A 19,409-nucleotide genomic window follows, 5' to 3' on the forward strand; every position below is an offset into this window, starting at 1 on the left:
GAGAAGGCACATACCTTTTCATCCTTCTGCAGATGTGCTCTGAGGCAAGAGATCAAAAATTCTGTTTGGAAAAGGGAGTGAGTGGAGAAACAAGAGACAGTAAAACATCAAATAAACAGAAATAAACCCCTCACAGATTTATCCACAAGTTTTAACAGAAGGCGACTTGTTGGTAGCATGTCACATAGAAAGTGAAATACCCAGATCAAATGTTTTAAAGTATCCCTGGGCATCTTTCCTCTAGGACCTGGGTTGTCCTCATAGAGTTCACATTGTTTTAAGACTATTTTGGCATGGGGCACCTGGGTGGCTCAGTGGGTTAAAGCCTCTGCCTTCGGCTCAGGTCATGATCCCAGGATCCTGGGATTGAACCCCATGTCGGGCTCTCTGCTCCGCAGGGAGCCTGCTTCCTCCCCTCTCTCTTTCTCTGCCTGCTTGTGATTTCTCTCTCTCTGTCAAATAAATAAAATCTTAAAAAAAAAAAAAAAAAAGACTATTTTGGCACGCCTGGGCTTTACCTCTGTGGTACCATAGAATTAAAAAACAAAATAAAATAAAATAAAATAAAATAAAACTTTTGCCTGCTCTTAGAAGACAATGTTTTGCTAAATATAGTGCAATGCTCCACAGCTTGTAAAATCAACTATGAGGCACAAACCTGAAGACGTCCTCAAAAGGAATATGGCAAGAAAAGTACATTGCCTGCTTTAGTCATACCTGCCATTTCCCTCACAGAATTTCACCGAAGTGGCTGGACATCTGCATTCCCCATCCTGGCTGGCATTAATGTGATTTTTTTCTATAAAAGGAGAGGAGGACAAAAGGAAGAGCAAAATGTGCTCCACAATGGAAAATGTGATCCTTAGCCACGGGGACAAAATTACATTGACAGTGGGGGAGTTCCTTTCTTCCTTCGAAGAACAATGTTTGATGTTTGAACTAGACTCTCTGGTGATGAAGCTCATAACTTGGGAGATAAATCAGGTTCAAATTTAGAAAAGAGTTTTCAGAAGTTGCTTAGCGGGGTAGTTTTAGAGGTTAACATATGAATAGAGGTGACATTATGCCGTCTGTCTGTCCTGTGTTCATTGGACAGAGATAATATGGACTCTTCCCCATGGTAGTGCACATAAAGAAATTTAAATTCTGTCATAATTATTCATTATAAATACTGTGACATTTTAATATCTAGAAAAATGTTTAAATCTTGTCAAGTTTCTGCCTCTTTTCCCTCTTTATGTTGATTTCTACATCTCTTCCTATTTATCTCTTTTGTGCATCACACATATTTTACTATGAACTCGATTTTGCGGGTGAAAGGCCACAACTAACTGTTTGCATGCCTTATCTCTGCCCTAGAGAGTGGTAACTCACAAATGAGCCAGCTGCACCTACTGTACATAAAACAGCAACATCACTTTGATCTCTCCCTTAATGTGTTAGGTTTAGATTACTTTGTGAGCAAAAGGGGTGAAAGGTGGCAGGATACTATTTTAACTAACTACTGGGGGCAGTATTTATTCATGGTGCAGATTTTTAATAGGAAAGATGGAACATGAAAGCCTGTCAAATGCACTGCTCAAACAGTCTGACAACACAGAATATTTTCACAGATGAAAGGTGAGGAATCTCCAACTTCTTAGGATAACATAAATTGCAAGGAAAAAGTAAGACATGTAAAAAAGCCAGATATTTATATCCCCCTTATGATTGCATGAAACCCTGCCACAAAACCAGAGGACTGTTCGAGAGTTGCATTTGTCAGGTACAAAGAGGAACATGGTGAACATTAAAAATATACATTCTGAGAAAGATTCTCATACATTTATAATTCATATAACTTTGTTTTATTAAGAACTAGGTGTTTCAGGAAGTGTCTATTCCAATTTGGTAACAAGGTGGAAACCAGAAATATGCAAGAAATATACCAGAATAATATCCTCCTCAATTGGAAGAGTGGCTTTGTCTGGAACCACCAATCAGACTCAGAAATAGCTTGAAAATTCTCCCTCTGCCTTTGATGAGAGCCTATCTTTCCTTTCTTGGTTTACCTCAACCTTAAAACAATGATTCTCAATCTTTCTTTCTTTCTGTCCCCAAACACTGGTACCTGTTGGTTGCAGTGGCTCCCTGAGACTGTGGAGACAGAGGGGTGGAACGTTAAAAGGTACATAAGACTCTTTGGAGTAATTGTGCATTTTAAAGAGGCCTCCAAGATGATTTAAAGATGCCCACAGTTTTCTGATTCATGCCTAGGAATCACTAATGTCAAATTATTTAGCCCTTGATAATCTGGCTATAATCCATGTCATTAATTACATTAACAATTTGAATCCTACTTAATTTTCCTGAATCTTCTCTTTTTATATATTTTTCCACCTATCTGGAATAGCAAACTTTACCTACCCTATTTTTCTCTATCTGCAGAACATTTCTATTTCATTTAAAATTCCAACCTCAAAAAAGTAAAAATAAAATATAATGAAATAAAATAAAACAAAATTCCAAGCTTAAACTTAGTTCTTGAGTGAAGTCTTTTCCATGAGCCTCAAAAGACTTGGTTGTTGCCATCCTAGATATTTCCACAGCAACATGATAATGACTCTGGAAAGAATTTATGATGCGGTATTCTGATTTGCCTGTTTGAATACTTATCTTCAAAAAAAAATTTTAAAAAATACCTATCTTCACAACCATCACCAGACGGAAGGCTAGGATGTTCATTTATTTTTGTGAGTTCTAATTTCAAATACGGTGGCAACCACATTATAAGTGATGAATAATGATTGAATGTCATTTGCATATGTTCGCATACATGTGTATATGTGTTTTCATTTTTATTACAAATAAATTGAGAAATATAAATTGAGAAATTATATACATATATATAGTAATATATGCAAATCTTAAGTGTAGGGTTCAATAATTGTTACATTTGTATACTTCTATGTAACCCCTATTCAGATGCATGTATAGAATGATTCCATCTCCCCCGAAGGTTCCCTCATGGCCCTTCCTAATCAACGCCTTCTCTGCACCACAGAAGTCATTCCTATTATAACTTTAATGTAATAAATTAAATTTACTGGTTTTGAACTACATACAGACTTTATAAATGAAGTCAAACATACTTACTTTTTTGGGTCTGATTTCTTTTATTTGGCATAACGTTTTGGAGATTCATCCATGCCATTATATGTTCATTCTTTTGTATTGTGGTATAGAATCCCATTACATAAATATGTCATGACTTATTTATCCATTCTCTTCTTCATGAGCATGTGGGCTATTTATAGTTTTTAATTTCTATGAAGAAGTAACTATTAACGTTTTTGTACCTATTATTTTTCATGGACATTTATACTATTACCTTGATTATATACATAGGCATCGGATGGGTGGATCATAAGTATAGGATTAGTTTTTCTACGTATTATCACTTCTTAAAATTGGCTGGGCCAATTAACACACTCAAAAGCTAAATATGAGAGTCCCACTTGTTCCATATCCTTGCCAGTAATTAATATTGTCAGACATTGATTTTAGCCATTTTGATGATTTTATACCAATGTGTCCTTTTAGATGGGATTTACATTTCCTTAGTGACCAGTAATGTCAAACAAATTTGTATGTGTGCATTGGCCACTTGGATATCATGTTTTGTAAACTGCCTTTTCAATTCTTTTGCACACTTTTTATTGGGTTCTTTCCCACTGATTTGTTGTAGTTCTCTACATATCTGGATACAATTCCTTTGTTGGATGTATTGTGAATAAAGTTTCTCGGGTATGATTTGCCTTTCTTTTGATGAAGAGTAGTTCTTAATGGAGTCCAACTTTTTCTTTTTCTTTTTTTTTTTTTTTAAAGATTTTATTTTATTTATTTGACAGAGAGAGATCACAAGCAGGCACAGAGAGAGAGAGGAGGAAGCAGGCTCTCTGCTCCGCAGGGAGCCCGATGCGGGACTCGATCCCAGGACCCTGAGATCATGACCTGAGCCGAAGGCAGCGGCTTAACCCACTGAGCCACCCAGGCGCCCCAACTTTTTTCTTTTATCTATTTGCTCTCTTTATGTTCTCTTAAGAAATCTTCAGCCAAGTTTATAAAGATACTGTTCTATATTCTTCTAGGAATTTGATTAACTTTGAAATGTGGTCTGTTATCCACTTCAAACTTATTTTTCTTTATGGTGTGCAGAAAGTTTTGAGGTTTGTTTATATCCCATAGACATATGCAATTGCTCCAGACCCATTTATTAAAAAGATCTCCCGAGGAAGGAGCCCAGTGCAGAGCTCAATATGGGGCTCAATCCCAGGACCCTGAGATCATGACAATGACATGAGCTGAAGTCAGAGGCTTAACCCACTGAGCCATCACCCCCCAGCTCAGAATATTTTCTAATTTCCTTTGTGATTTACTCTCTGAATTTAGGCTTACTTACAAGTACGTTGTTTAATTTCTAAATATTTGTTTATAGATTCTTCTAGTCATCTATCTGTTATTCAGTTCTAATGTAATGCTTCAATGATCAGAATGTGACTTAAATCCTTAGGAATCTGTCAAGGCTTATTTTAAGGACAGAACAGAGTCTATTTTGGTAAATGTGTTATGTGCACTATGGAAGAATATGCTTTTTGTGGTTGTTGCATATGATGTTCTATATATGTTAACTAGATAAATTTGGTTTGTCAGTTCTTCAAATCTTATTGATTTTTTTTTTTTAAGGTTTGGGCAATTAACCTTTTTTTTTCCTTTTAAATATCCTTTTTTTGTTTGTTTGTTTGTTTTGTTTTGTTTTTAGGGCAGTTTTAGGTTCAGAGCAAAATGGAGTAGGAATCAGAGTTCCTTTATCCCTTCTATGGCTACACACATCCATCCTCCTCCACCACCAACACCTGAGTAGGCCATCTGTTACAGGTTCTGAGCCCCCACTGACACACCCTTTACACCCAAACTCCACAGTTTACATTAAGAAGCACTCTATGTTCTACATTTCATAGGTTTGGACAAATGTATGATGACATATAGCCATCATCGTAATGACAAACAGAATAGTTTCTGTGCCTTAAATATCCTCTTTGTTCTGCCTATTCATTCCTCCCTCCCCCCAACCCCTGGCAACCACGGATCTTTTTTATGATCTCCATAGTTTTGCCTTTTCCAAAAAGTTACATAGAGTCATACAGTATGTGGTCTTTTCAGAATGACTTCTTTCACTTAGTAATATGCATTTAAAATGTCTTCGCATCTTTTCATGGCTTGATAGCTTTTATTTTTAGTACTGAATAACATTCCACTCTTTGGATGTACCACAGTTTATTTATCCATTCACCTACTGAAGGACGTCGTGATTGCTTCCAAATTCGGGCAATTATGAATCAAGCTGCTATAAACATTCATGTGCAGGTTTTTGCATGGACATAAATTTTCAACTCTTTTGGGTAAATACCAAGAAATGCAATCGCTGCTTTGTATGGTTAGAGTATGTTTAATTTTGTTAAGAAACTGACAAACTGTTTTCCAAAGAGGCTGTGCCATTTTGCATTTCCACCAGCAATGAAAGAGTTTCTGTTGCTCCACATCCTTGCCAGCATTTGGTGTCAGTATTCCAGATTTTGGACATGTCTGGAGTGGTATTTCATTGTTGTTTTAATTTGCATTTCCCTGGTGACACGTCACGTGGAACAGTTTTTCATGGTTATTTGCTATCTATATAACTTCTTTGGTGAACTGTCTTTTAAGGTCTTCGGTGTTTTATTTATTTATTTAAATTCAATTAATTAACGTATAGTGTATTATTAGTTTCAGAGGTAGAATTCAGTGATTCATCAGTTGTGTATAATACCCAGTGCTCATTACATCATGTGCCCTCCTTAATGCCATCACCCAATTACCCCATCTCCCCATCACATCCCCTCCAGCAACCCTCAGATTGTTTCCTAGAGTTAAGAGTCTCTTATGGTTTGTCTCTCTCTCTGATTTTATCTTGTTAGTCTTGTTTTATTTTTTCCCTCCCTTCCTCTATATTCCTCTGTTTTGTTTCTTAGTCCACATCTGAGTGATATCATGTTATTTCTCTTTCTCTGACTGACTTATTTCACTTATCATGATACCCTCTAGTTCCATTCCTGTCATTCCAAATAACAAGATTTCATTTTTGATGGCTGAGTAATATTCCATTATATGTATACAACTATATATATTAACACATATATATGGAGTGTGTGTGTGTGTGTGTATATACCACATCCTCTTTATCCCTTCATCTGTTGATGGACATCCAGGCTCTTTCCACAGTTTGGCTATTGTGGATATTGCTGCTATAAGCGTTGGGATGTAGGTGTTCCATCGGATTTCTACATTTGTTTCTTTGGGGTAAACACCCAGTAGTGCAATTGCTGAGTTGCAGGGTAGCACTTTTTTTAACTTCTGGAGGAACTTCCATAGTGTTTTCCAGAGTGACTACACTAGCTTGCATGTCTGCCAACAGTGTAAGAGGGTTCCTCTTTCTCGGCATCCTCACCAACATTTGTTGTTTCTTGACTTGTTAATTTTAGCCATTCTCACTGGTGTGAGGTTGATTTGTATCTATATTTTTGATTTGTATCTGTATCTTTGTATTTGATTTGTATCTGTATCTGTATCTTTGTATTGTGATTTTGATTTGTATCTACCTGATGCCAAGTGATATAAAGCATTTTTTTCATGTGTCTGCTCACCATTTGTATGTCTTCTTTAGAGAAATGTCCGTTCATGTCTTCTGTTTGGCACATTTTTAAAATAAGAATTCATAGAAGTTCTTTGTATATTTCAGATACTACTCCTTTATCAGATGTGGGATTTTTAATTTATTTTCAGCATAACAGTATTCATTATTTTTGCACCACACCCAGTGCTCCATGCAATCCGTGCCCTCTATAATACACACCACCTGGTACCCCAACCTCCCACCCACCGCCCCTTCAAAACCCTCAGATTGTTTTTCAGAGTCCATAGCCTCTCATGGTTCACCTCCCCTTCCAATTTCCCCCAACTCCCTTCTCCTCTCTAACTCCCCATGTCCTCCATGCTATTTGTTATGCTCCAAAAATAAGTGAAACCATATGATAATTGACTCTCTCTGCTTGACTTATTTCACTCAGCATAATCTCTTCCAGTCCCATCCATGTTGAGACAAAAGTTGGGTATTCATCCTTTCTGATGGAGGCATAATACTCTATAGTGTATATGGACCACATCTTCCTTATCCATTCGTCCAGATGTGTTTTTTGCAAAATTTTTTCTCCCAGTCTGTGGCTTGTTTTTTTGTTCTCTTGACATTGCCTTTCACAAAGCAGAAGTTTTTAATTTTAATGAATTCAAGCTTATTGATTTTTTCATGACTCATGCCTATGGTGTTTTCTCTAAAAATTCATTGCGATATTCAAGATTACCTAGATTTTCCTTTTTATTATATTCTCAGAGTTTATAATTTTGTTTTTTACATTTAGGTCTAGAATCCAGTTTTGCAATGGATGTAATATCTGTGTCTAAATTCTTTCCTCTCTGTCTCTCTCTCTTTTCTTTTAGCACATGGATGTCCAGTTGTTCCACACCATGTGTTGGAAAGACTATCTTTTCTCCTTTGAATTGTCTTTTTCCTTTGTCAAAGATCAGTCAACTATACTTATGTGGACTGACTTCTGGGCTCTCTATTTTGTTCTATTGATCACTATCTGTTCCTTCTCCAATACCACATTATCTTAATTACTGTAGCTTTTTAGTAAGTTTTGAAGTCAGAGAGTCTTGGTCCTCTAACTTTGTTCTCCTTTAATATTGTATTGGCTGTTCTGAGTCTACCTTTTTGGGTTTTTGTCTACTTGTTCTATTAGTTATTAAGAGAACTAGTTGAAATCTTGTAGGGTTTTATATATATCATTTAAAACATTGGTGTATTATATTTTTCAAATCTTACATCCTTACTAAATTTTTTTATCTGTTTATACTCTGATTTACTGAGAAAGGTGTGTTTAAATCTCCATTTGCAATTGTTCATATATCTTTTTATTCCTTTAGTTCTGTTAACTCCTGCATCATATATTTTGAATCTATATTATTAGGTCCATACAAGTTTAGGCTGATATATCTTCTTGTTGAATGAGACTTTAATCTCTATAAAGTGTTTATTTGTGTGTTGTAACATTTCTTGCATTCAATGCAATTTTGTCTAATGTTAATATGGTAATAGCATTTTTCTTATGCTGTTACATGAAATACCTTTTATCTTTTGCCTTATTTTCAACTTATCTTTACTTTTAAATTTAAAATGTACTTCAAATAAATAGCATGCAATTAGATCCTTTAAAATACAACATGATAATCCCATGTTTTAATAAGAATAGTCAATCTATATGTAATGTATTTATGGCATGGCTGGACTTAATCTAATATATTTTGGTTTTAATTCTGACTTTTTTGTTTTGTTGTTGTTCCATCTGTTATTTGTTACATAGTCTTTTTTCCCCTTAGTTTCCATTGTATCTATTAAATACTTTTGTTATTCCTTTATCATATCATTATCATTATATGGTTACCTGAAATATTACTTCTTTAATTTATTCCAGTATACCTCAAAATAGTACTTTTAGAATATCTTAAACAATGCAAGCTGTTTCTGTTAATACACTTTCATCTTTTTTTTGAGAATTTTGTCATGTCCTTAATTCTAATATTTTAAAAACCCCACAAAATATTACGATTATTGCTCCAAATAGTCAGTAGTCTCACATTTATCCATATGCTTACCCATTCCAGAGCTGTTTATTTTTTTTCCCCTCTGCTTTTATCTTGGCTTATTTTTCTTAAACTTGAAGGAAATCCTTTAGTATTTCTTGTAATGTTGGGTTGCTAGTGACACATCCTCTCAGCTTTTCCCCTTTGTCTGAGAACGTCTTTATTTCACCGTCTAATCTGAAGGATAATTTCACTGGAGATAGCATGCTAGATTTCAGCGGTTGTTTCTTTTAGCACTCTGGAGATGTTTTCTGGCCTCCATAGTGTGTCCGACATTGATAAAGGGTTAAGGAACACACAGTGTTTATTGAGGGAAAAATAAAAAGGCAGAAAGCCAGTCTGTCGGATCATGGGACTTATCTGACATCTCTGAGGGGAAATTAGGAAAGAAAAAGACTTGGGCAGGAAGAACCTCATGCCTTGATACAAATATTACACAGCCTTGACTAACTCTTAGGAGAGCTCTGAAGCAAATTCTACCCATTTGAGGAATCCCATGTTAGTAAGAAATGGACATATCAGAGTACCCCTGCTCTGCTTAGTCATTAGTTTGGGCCACCTGGCACAAACATAGCCTTGACTCAAATGTTGAAGTGCATCCTTAAAGCATTGGAGGTGGAGGGGTGCCTGGGTGGCTCAGTGGGTTAAGGACTCTGCCTTGGGCTCAGGTCATGATCCCAGGGTCCTGGGATGGAGCCCCACATTGGGCTCTCTGCTCAGTGGGAGCCTGCTTCCTCCTCTCTCTGCCTACTTGTGATCTCTATCTGTCAAATAAATAAAATCTTTAAAAACAAACAAACAAACAAACATTGTGGTTAGAGGCCTTTCAATTTATGCTGGATTGCTCCTGGGACCACCTGATTATTTGACTTGGTAGGCCAATGTAATTGAGCTCATAGAAGTTTTAGACAGACTAATGGATAAACTATGAATCTAGTAGCATACCAGAAGCTTTTTTTTTTTTTTTAGGGGAGTATAGTTTTGTTTTGTCTTATTTTGTTTTTTTCTGCAGATGGTATGGCTTCTCTAGTGGCTTGAATTGTGATTTTCCCACTGGAATTTGTCATAAAATCCATACTGCATATTTTACACTGCTGAAACCTCTGCAATCATAAAGTCTGCTGGATTTTAAGTCCCAAACTGCAGGTTTTATTTCCTGCAGCCCAAACTTGCTGCAGATACCTTTTCTGTTCTAGACCCTATTCAAATCTATCAGTTCACTATATCCTTACTACATGGGCCAGAGCAGTATTCTTAGATGTGGAATGTGTGTTGCTTCCAGAACCAAAGAGGTCAACTGAGTGTTGTGTTTCCCTCTTTGTGGTGGGTGATGTAAGATACAGTAGAGTCTTTACTTTAGTGAGGTTGTCCTGGGATAGCCTTTATGATTAAGTCCCAGAAAATTTGCTGAGCTGGAAGGTCCCAGAATCACCATAGAATTTGTTTCCACTCCTTGGAACTCATGTGTTTTGTAAAACATTATCATTTATAAACCAAGTTCTGTGACAGGATCTCCTCGGAGCCACCAATGAACTTATTATTGATTCCGGTATCTCTCAGACCAGTAGGTTCCTGATGGTCTTGTTGAATGGTATTATCTCTGGAACATAGTTATGTTCCTGTGGAACATAATCCTCTAGTGGGTCTTCTGGTCTCACATAATATAACCGTGCTAGCATGCCCTTTAACCTGAGGCTTTTTATCCCTTTCCCCATTGTCTATCAAGACAATTCAAGCATTGCAATTTCAATTATCACTCTCTCTAAATTTCTAAAAGATACTATAGCAACAAATTTGTATCATCCTCTGGGGTCCTTGCCAAGTGTTAAAGTCATATCCCAAGAGAGAATGCTTCTAAATTAATAAACTCTCCTTTATTTAGTTTTAGGAAACTGTTTTCTTGATCAAGAACCCTCAAAATTCAGTTGTGAGTACCCTGCTTATTCTCTATACAAGCTGGTGAATTACTGAAGATTTTTCTTTCTTTCCTTCCTTTTTTTATTTTTTTGAGTATAGTCCCTTTCCTCACTAATCAATTCTGGTATATCTTTGACTTGCTTTTGCTATGACTTAAATCAAATTTTGGTCTGGAATGCAGAAAAGAAGATGGGGGAAAATCCTGAAGGTGATCCTGTTGTATTGTGGGAGAGAGGACTCTACAATGTTTCCCCACATGTAGGAAGTAGAGCTCTTTTTTTCTTTTTTCTTTTTCTTTTTTTTTTGACAGAGAGAGAGAAAGCACAGGTAGGCAAAGAGAGAGGTAGAGAGAGATGGGGAATCAAGCTCCCTGCTAAGCAGAGACCCGGATGCAGGGCTCAATCCCAGGACCCTGAGATCATGACCTGAGCCAAAAGCAAAGGCTTAACACACTGAGCCACCCAGGCAACCTGGAAGTAGAGCTATTGAAAAGGCCACCTCTGTTGGATCTAAGTATTCAGAGGATTTGGGGAGGCCAAATCTTTGATCTCATCCATGCAGATGATCACCATATGTCAAGATTTCAGGCTTTCCCAGCAAGGGCCCTAATCTTGGCATACCAGAACTGTCTTGGTTGAGCACTCTATTCTTTCCCAGCCCCTACTCTAAGGCGGAGAGATATCCTGGAAGCTCTCTCAGCATAAGATCAGGAGATGTCCAAGGTCCTGATAGGTGGTTATGGTGCTCACCCATGAGCCTGCCTTTTTTTATGGGTTGTAGCCTTGCCTCAATTGCTGTCAAATGCCTAAAAAACAGTTCTCATATGTATGTGTGTGTATATATATGTGTGAATTGTCCTCATCCATTTAAATTCCGTCCCCCACCCCCACCCCATGAACCATACAGTTTGCTCTGTTAATAAACAACAAGTATATATATGTATATATATATATATATATATATATATACCTTTTGCTAACTACAAATATACTATATATATATATAACTACGAATATACTAACTACAAATATACTATATATATATATAACTACGAATATACTATATATATATATATATATATATATATTCATTCTAAGTTTTCTAGTTGTTTATGATGGGAATTTAATTACGAAACTGGGTACTCTATTACAGGCTGAACCAGAAGTCTCTCAATAAATGATTGCTGAATAAACAGATTTGTTGAATAGTAGGACATTCTGGTGTATCTTGGTGAAATGTTGAGGAGGCATGGGGAGTCATCTGTATATTGGCTGTAGTTTAAAGAGACTATAAGACTTGCTGAGATTTGCAAGGAAGATATAGAAGGCCAAAGAGAGGAAAAATTTTAAAACAACAAAATTAAGGAAGAACAGTATTTATAAGATACTAGATTAAGAGAATTCAGAAAATGCTGCCAAAAGTGATAGAAATGTAAATATTTTATCTAGGCATTCTGTTGTGCTTCATTAATTAACAAATACTTATTGAATTTGTTCTATAATTTGTAAAATTAACAAGGAAAAGATTGTATGGATTTGTGGGTGAGTCAAGGATTAGGGTTCAGTGAGGAAGAATTTCTAAGAAGAATAAATTTTCAGTTAAAGACTAATTGGATTAAAGCATTATGAAATGGGATAGATGTGGAGGATGGGGTTAATTCAGCCATTAGCTAAGCATGAACAGGATTAAAACCTTGCTGGTATAAAGCATGTGAGGAAACAAAAAGAAATATCAGGATAGAAGAAAAACAGCAACAGCTCCGGAATTTTCATGTTGATGGAGATTTGGAGCAACAATGCAGTTGAAAGCAGATTCAAGAGACTTGCCTGGAGGCTGCATTTCCCTAGTAAATACACTTTTAAAATTTGAAGTCTATGTTCTAGAACAATACAAATGATATCGAGTTGAAGTTTTCAAATATACATTTGCTAATTCTCTTGTTATTGAAATAATTAATTGTTTAATTGGGGGTGGCTTTGGGAAGTTACTGAAGATTTCAGAAGACCTTCAGTTCTCTCCAGCCCTACCCCAAGTCATCCTGGTTCTGGTAATGAAATGCATTAATGTGTTGATAGAAGAACAGGGTGGAAGATTCTAAATGAAAGAGGAAAGCAGGAAACATTACCCTAATTGGTCTGAAAGGCAGAAATTCACTTTAAATTAGATCTCATTTGTAAGTGAGGTAGGGGAAGATTAGATCTTTGAAAGTTAAGCTAACAATAATAATGATAGCTCATAAAATTACTGGTAATTTTACACCTAGTAAGGCGGAGAAAACAATGATGCTGTGGGGTCTACGCTGAACTCTCTGTGAGTCTAGTTGAAGTGAGTACACTGAAGCACATATGCAGGTGCATACTTCGTAGTTAGCAAAAGGTACACAACTGGGTGGAGAAAGGTTCATGGCCATCATCTGTCTGTGACATAGCAAATACTCCTTGATGATACTGTTCATCAAAATAGAATGGCAATAAGCAAGATAACCTATATTGTGTTACCAATAGGGGGCTCTATGGCTTTGCAATAGAATTGTTCTCATTCATTTAAATTCTGTCCCCCACCCCCACCGCATGAACCATACAGTTTGCTCTGTTAATAAACAACCGGGTCCTTCTATCCATCCATCTATCCCTCCATCCTTCCATTCTTTTAGCTAGTGTCATTTACCTGCATTCTTCATTAGTTAACAGTGAAAATACTCGGAAGGCAGATAACTCCACTGCTTTCTCTCTACTTCATTGGAATTGTGGGAACTCTTATTGAGTGGTGAGGGTTAGGGTAATGAAACTTGGAAAAATGCCATCCTAGGACTCCTCTGTACTACCAATATGCAAATAATTTAATAGTAATGCAGTCAAGAGTTCCCTGAGTAAAGACTCTCCATTTTCATCACTGTTGGTAAGTGCCAAGAGGGACAGATGAGAATAAGTTATAGCCACATTGTGACATGTAATAAATCTTCCAAAAGAGGTTTACACATACTCAGCTCTTTGGCTTTTATCCTGTGTACGACACTTCTGTTTGCTTTGCATCTAAGCAACAGAAAGTAATCAGCCTCTAAGAACTTAATTATTGGTTGCACGGATAACCCTTAGGGTGTGTGTGTCCAGTCACTTGGGTCTCCTTCTACATCTCTCATCACATAAAGCAATATGCCTCTCTGAATGCCAGTCTCTCTGGAAAGCATGGTGGTTCATTTCTTCTTCAAGGGGGAAGACAAAGGGCTGCTGAAACAACAGAATACATTGAAATGGCCCTTCCTTGGGAAAATGAGCGCCTAATCGTTCTTGATGACTGAAACAAAGGAAGAGTCCTAGGGCTAGAAATCACTCAAGAACAGAGCCTTGATAACAGTCAGCCGCTGAGAAGTAGCAAGTGTGAGGAATTCGAGGGAAAGGAATGGGGAAATACTGTAACAGGCTTGCAAAATCCAACTCAGAATCACACTAGTATGTTAATGAGACGAGTTTAAACCAGTCACACTCCCACCTCTTAACCAAACTGTTAACACAATTTAACACACTTTCAAAGGGCACCCCTATGATGTGCTAATGAAGTCACTTTCTTCCCAGCAGGAGTCAATGGGCTTTCCCCTCTTTGTTGAGCTCTCTTTGATCAGGCAAACAAAATACTCAAATACCTTGCCAATCCTGGAAGGCAGTCAGTATGTCTTTCAAATGTATCTTAGGGGAAACTGAGGCATAAAGGACCTAAAAGTTAGAAGTAGTGCAGTTCATTTGCCTTTGGTCTGACTTCCTGCCCCAGCTTTTCCCTACTGCTTTTTAAATGTTGTGAAACCCAGTGCTGTTTAAGAATTGTATCTTTTAAGTTAGCAAATAATTTACAGAGTAACAATAGATAACTTGCAGAGTAACAATAGCTGTGAAGTGCTCTCTGATTGTTAACACTGAACAAATGTATGAAATATTACATCTCAATTTTTAAAATTTCATACAAATCGTTTGTGTGAGCTGGACATTGAAACAGTTGGTTTAAAAACAAAACAAACAAAACAAAACAAAACAAAACAAAAAAACAAAAAAAACCCCCGTAAGTACTAATGGATACATTCTAGAAGCCAATGGATACATTTAAAGCAACCAAACAGTTTAACTCAATTATTCTAAGAACAGCTTCAGTGAAAGCAATCTCTTAAAAGGCATTGTTCCAGGTAGCTGGACAGAAACTATATTCTTTTAGGCTAGAGCAGTGGTATGTACGTGGGGTGTTTATTTTTCTGTTCTTTAAACTGTACACACAAAAGTATACAAAATATACTTTTCATATATATTGCACATTTCAAAATTTGAAAAAAGAATTTCCAAAAAGACTTTCTTTGTTGCTCAGCTGAAATCTTAAAATGAATTGAGAAGAGATGAAGCATTTAGTATTTCTAAAAGTTTCTTTCAAGATTTTATAGAAAAACTGCCCATTATTCTACTTGACAACAAGCCTATGAATTTTGAAGAAAAACAAAACGAGGACCTGTAAAAAAAAAAACAAAAGGGTCTTTTTAACTGAACTACATAATATACAGATCAGTATCTGTAATTTTTTTACAAGCATCTAGATTTCAGCAGAAAAGCTTTTAAAATTTCTTATTGCTCTTATAAACCTTTGTGATTATCTGACAATGATTCATGTAATATTATTGTATATCTGACTTTGGCAGTTACCCATTACCCATGTTAACATATTTCAATAAGTAATCAATTTGGTTTCCACTACGCTGATTTAATTCAGGTTTCATTACTTGCCTAGTATTTATTTTTTAGGCATGTTGTCCATCTTAGTCTAGGACTGCCCTTTTTGCATTAGCCATTTTAGGATAAAATACTTAATAAGATTTGCATTTAAAAAATGAACTAGAGGAACTGGACCCCCTCCAGCCAGAACAAGTAATTATGTCATTTGTATTGCAAAGCAGGAGTGGCTATAAAGCAATGGTATACTTTTTTAAAGATTGATAACCTTAAGCAGTATTATATTACACATAAAATGGCAGGTCTGACAGAGCAACTGAACGTGGGCAGTGTATAAAATCCCGAGGCTTGTAGAGAGTTTCAAAGTTTTTACTTTGCCTTCCAATGACGTACTCAATTGAAAGTAATCATCTGCAGTTTATGTCTTATCTTCTCTTCTATCTCTGTGTCATACATTAGGCTTTCTCAGAAAGAGCCCTCTGTTTATGTAGACAGCAGCAATGCCATGTCCTATACTAGTCAATGCTTTCAAATTTGCATTCTGATATTTAGTTGCCTATAATCACTTAGGAGTCACCCAGTCAGCCCCACTGAAATGTTCCGATGTTCATAATGACTGAAGACTGGCAGGGTTGTTAATGTTAGCACCACTGCTAAGAATATACCTGAGGGCCTCACTGAGCATTGTCTAGTCAGTACTCTGCTCCAAGTGCTGTGTTAAGTACTTTGCATGCTCTGTCTCATTAATCCTCACAACAACCTTGCAAGGACACTGTGTTTGTGGAGGTGGTATCGTGATCCCAGGGTCACCCGCTATTGAAGTTGCAAAATTGGGATTTGAATCCAGTCTAATTTAACTTCAGAGCCAATGTTCTTAATCATTATGGTCAACTTATAAAAGCGAAAAATCTTTTAAAAATATTACTGAGATATTTTCTTTTCTTTTTTTTTTTTTTTAAAGATTTTATTTATTTATTTGACAGAGAGAAATTACAAGTAGATGGAGAGGCAGGCAGAGAGAGAGAGAGGGAAGCAGGCTCCCCACTGAGCAGAGAGCCCGATGCGGGACTCGATCCCAGGACCCCGAGATCATGACCTGAGCCGAAGGCAGTGGCTTAACCCACTGAGCCACCCACTGAGATATTTTCTTAACAGAAGCAGCTATGACTGTGTTTCGGTGAATGACAGGGCATGCCAATTTTCTGGCCCTAAATTGAGATCTTTTGAATTAGAAGTGGTCCCCTAGTAGTTTTGTGGAGGAAGGTTTTATGATAGAATGTGCCCCAATTATCAATTATGGGCTTTCTTTAGGATGAAAGGTTGCATAACAGGCTATTATGTAGGCCATGGTCAATCTGATATTTCTCAGATTTGATGAAAGTGTTCTGAACCTCAAGTTCACAGGGCTCACATTCTCATAAAGGGAAACAAAAAGAAATGCAAGGCAAATGGGAAAAGCAGTCTCATAAGAGAATCAAAATACCACAGAAGCACGAGCCAGTGTGATATGAACCAAGAATGCTGACCGAGAAGGTGTCTTCTACTCTTCTCACTTGCTCGGGAAACCCATTTAGGGAGTTGTTAAAAACTGAGAGAGGCAATTTAGAGATAGCAACATCCTTTTAGACTTCAAAGAGAAAGTAATATATTTAGGGACCATTCTGATATAAAAAGCCATTATAATTTTGAAGCTTTTCCTTAAAATATATTCTTCTCCATTTGAACCTCTAATGTTCAGTAATTGAATCCAGTGTTTAATTGTTCAGTATTTCAATCAACAGTCTACTCAAAACAATAAATCAATGAATTGTCAGATAGTGTACTTTATATTATTTATACATACTTACATATATCAGCATATATATTTCAATCATAATTGAAGCTCAGCATTTTTTGAGTTAATTACAGAATAAGATTTATTAGTTTCCTAGGGCTGCCATCATAAATTGCTACATAACAGATTGCTTAAACCATAGAAATGTGTTGTCCCATAGTTTTGGAGGCTCCAAGTTCAAGATCTCTAAAGGCTTAGTCTCTTCAGAAGTCTGTGAAGCAGAACCTGCTTTGTGCCTCTCCCCTTGCTTCTGGTGATTGATGGCAATCTTTGATATTCCTCGGCTTCTGAAGAATGAGCCTGATCTCTGCCTTTATTGTTACATGCCATTTTCCCTGTGCGTATGTCCATCTCCAGTTTTCTCCTTCCATAAGGACACTAATCCTATTGGATCAGGGGACTAATCTACTACATTGTGTGCATAATGTGACCTCATCTTCACATTACACATGCAATAACCCCATCTCCAAACACAGTTACATTCTGAGGTCTTGGGAATTAGGACTTCGACATATGAGTTTTGAAGGGACCCACTTCAACTCATAACATAAGCTTTCACTTGAAAGAAAGGAAGTGTTTAGTATCATAAAATGTTAGAGTTGTAAGGAACTTTAGAAATCCATATGTTGAACTACCCTATGACCCAGCAATAGCACTACTGGGTATTTACCCTAAAGATACAAACGTAGTGATCCAAAGGGGCACGTGCACCCGAATGTTTATAGCAGCAATGTCCACAATAGCCAAACTATGGAAAGAACCTAGATGTCCATCAACAGATGAATGGATAAAGAAGATGTGGTATATATACACAATGGAATACTAAGCAGCCATCAAAAGAAATGAAATCTTGCCATTTGTGATGACGTGGATGGAACTAGAGGGTATCATGCTTAGTGAAATAAGTCAAGTAGAGAAAGACAACTATCATATGATCTCCCTGATATGAGGAAGTGGTGATGCAACATGGGGGGTTAAGGGGGTAGGAGAAGAATAAATGAAACAAGATGGGATTAGGAGGGAGACAAGCCATAAGTGACTCTTAATCTCACAAAACAAACTGAGGGTTGCTGGGGGGAGGGGGGTTGGTAGAAGGAGGGTGGGTTTATGGACATTGGGGAGGGTATGTGCTATGGTGAGTGCTGTGAAGTGTGTAAACCTGGCAATTCACATACCTGCACCCAGGCGGATAAAAATATATTATATGTTTATAAAAATTTAAAAAAGAAAGAAAAAAAAAAAGAAATCCCTATGTCTTCCATATGAGAATACCTCAGCCCAGGGAAATTAAGGGGTTCATCCACTGATCACACAGCTGGTGGCAGAACTGGAACTGGAATTCAGATTCTTTTTATTATTATTATTATTATTATTATTATTTTGTTTATTTGACAGAGAGGGAGAGAGATCACAAGTAGGCAGAGAGGCAGGCAGAGAGAGAGGGGGAAGCAGGCTCCCTGCTGAGCAGAGACCCCGATGAGGGGCTCAATCCCAGGACCCGAGATCATGACCTGAGCTGAAAGCAGAGGCCCAACCCACTGAGACACTCAGGTGCCCCTGAAATTCAGATTCTTAAATCCAAACACTATGTGCTTCCTATCACCCAGGCTGCAGCTTACTGATAGTGTACAAGGTATAAGTTATTTCATCTAGAAACTGATTTTTTTTTCTGATGGGAACATTAAATTGTTAAATTAGATTTTAAAGTTGGGAGACTGTATTTTATACCTTTTATGTAGAAAATTATGGAAGCTTCACAAGAACAGTATACTAAATAATTAAACAGCACTAACTTAATCTCTAATTCTCTTTCCAATGGCACTTAGAGAATAACGGCATTGTACAAAGCACTCTACTTCACTATCTCCATTTATTCCCCACCCTCATGACTTTGAAAGATAAGTGTAATTATTCACATTGTAAAGATTAGGAAAAGAATATGTCAAATAAGTTTGACCCCAGAGTTCTTTCTTTTTCAACTATCACTGAGCTGTCCCACATATTTGATTTCAGTATCACAAAATAGTCTGTAAAGATGTATAGGAAGAAGAGATCAAAGATGAACTATGTTAGATACAATCTTCCTACCAGAAAACATGGCCACCATATGAGTAAAAATGCTCCTTAGGTAAGAGTATGTAAAGGAGAACTTCAAGGCATAAAAGTTGAATCATTGACGAAAA

Source organism: Neovison vison, chromosome 12 (genome assembly GCF_020171115.1).
Source record: "Neovison vison isolate M4711 chromosome 12, ASM_NN_V1, whole genome shotgun sequence".
In the NCBI taxonomy this organism is placed as follows: Eukaryota; Metazoa; Chordata; class Mammalia; order Carnivora; family Mustelidae; genus Neogale; species Neogale vison.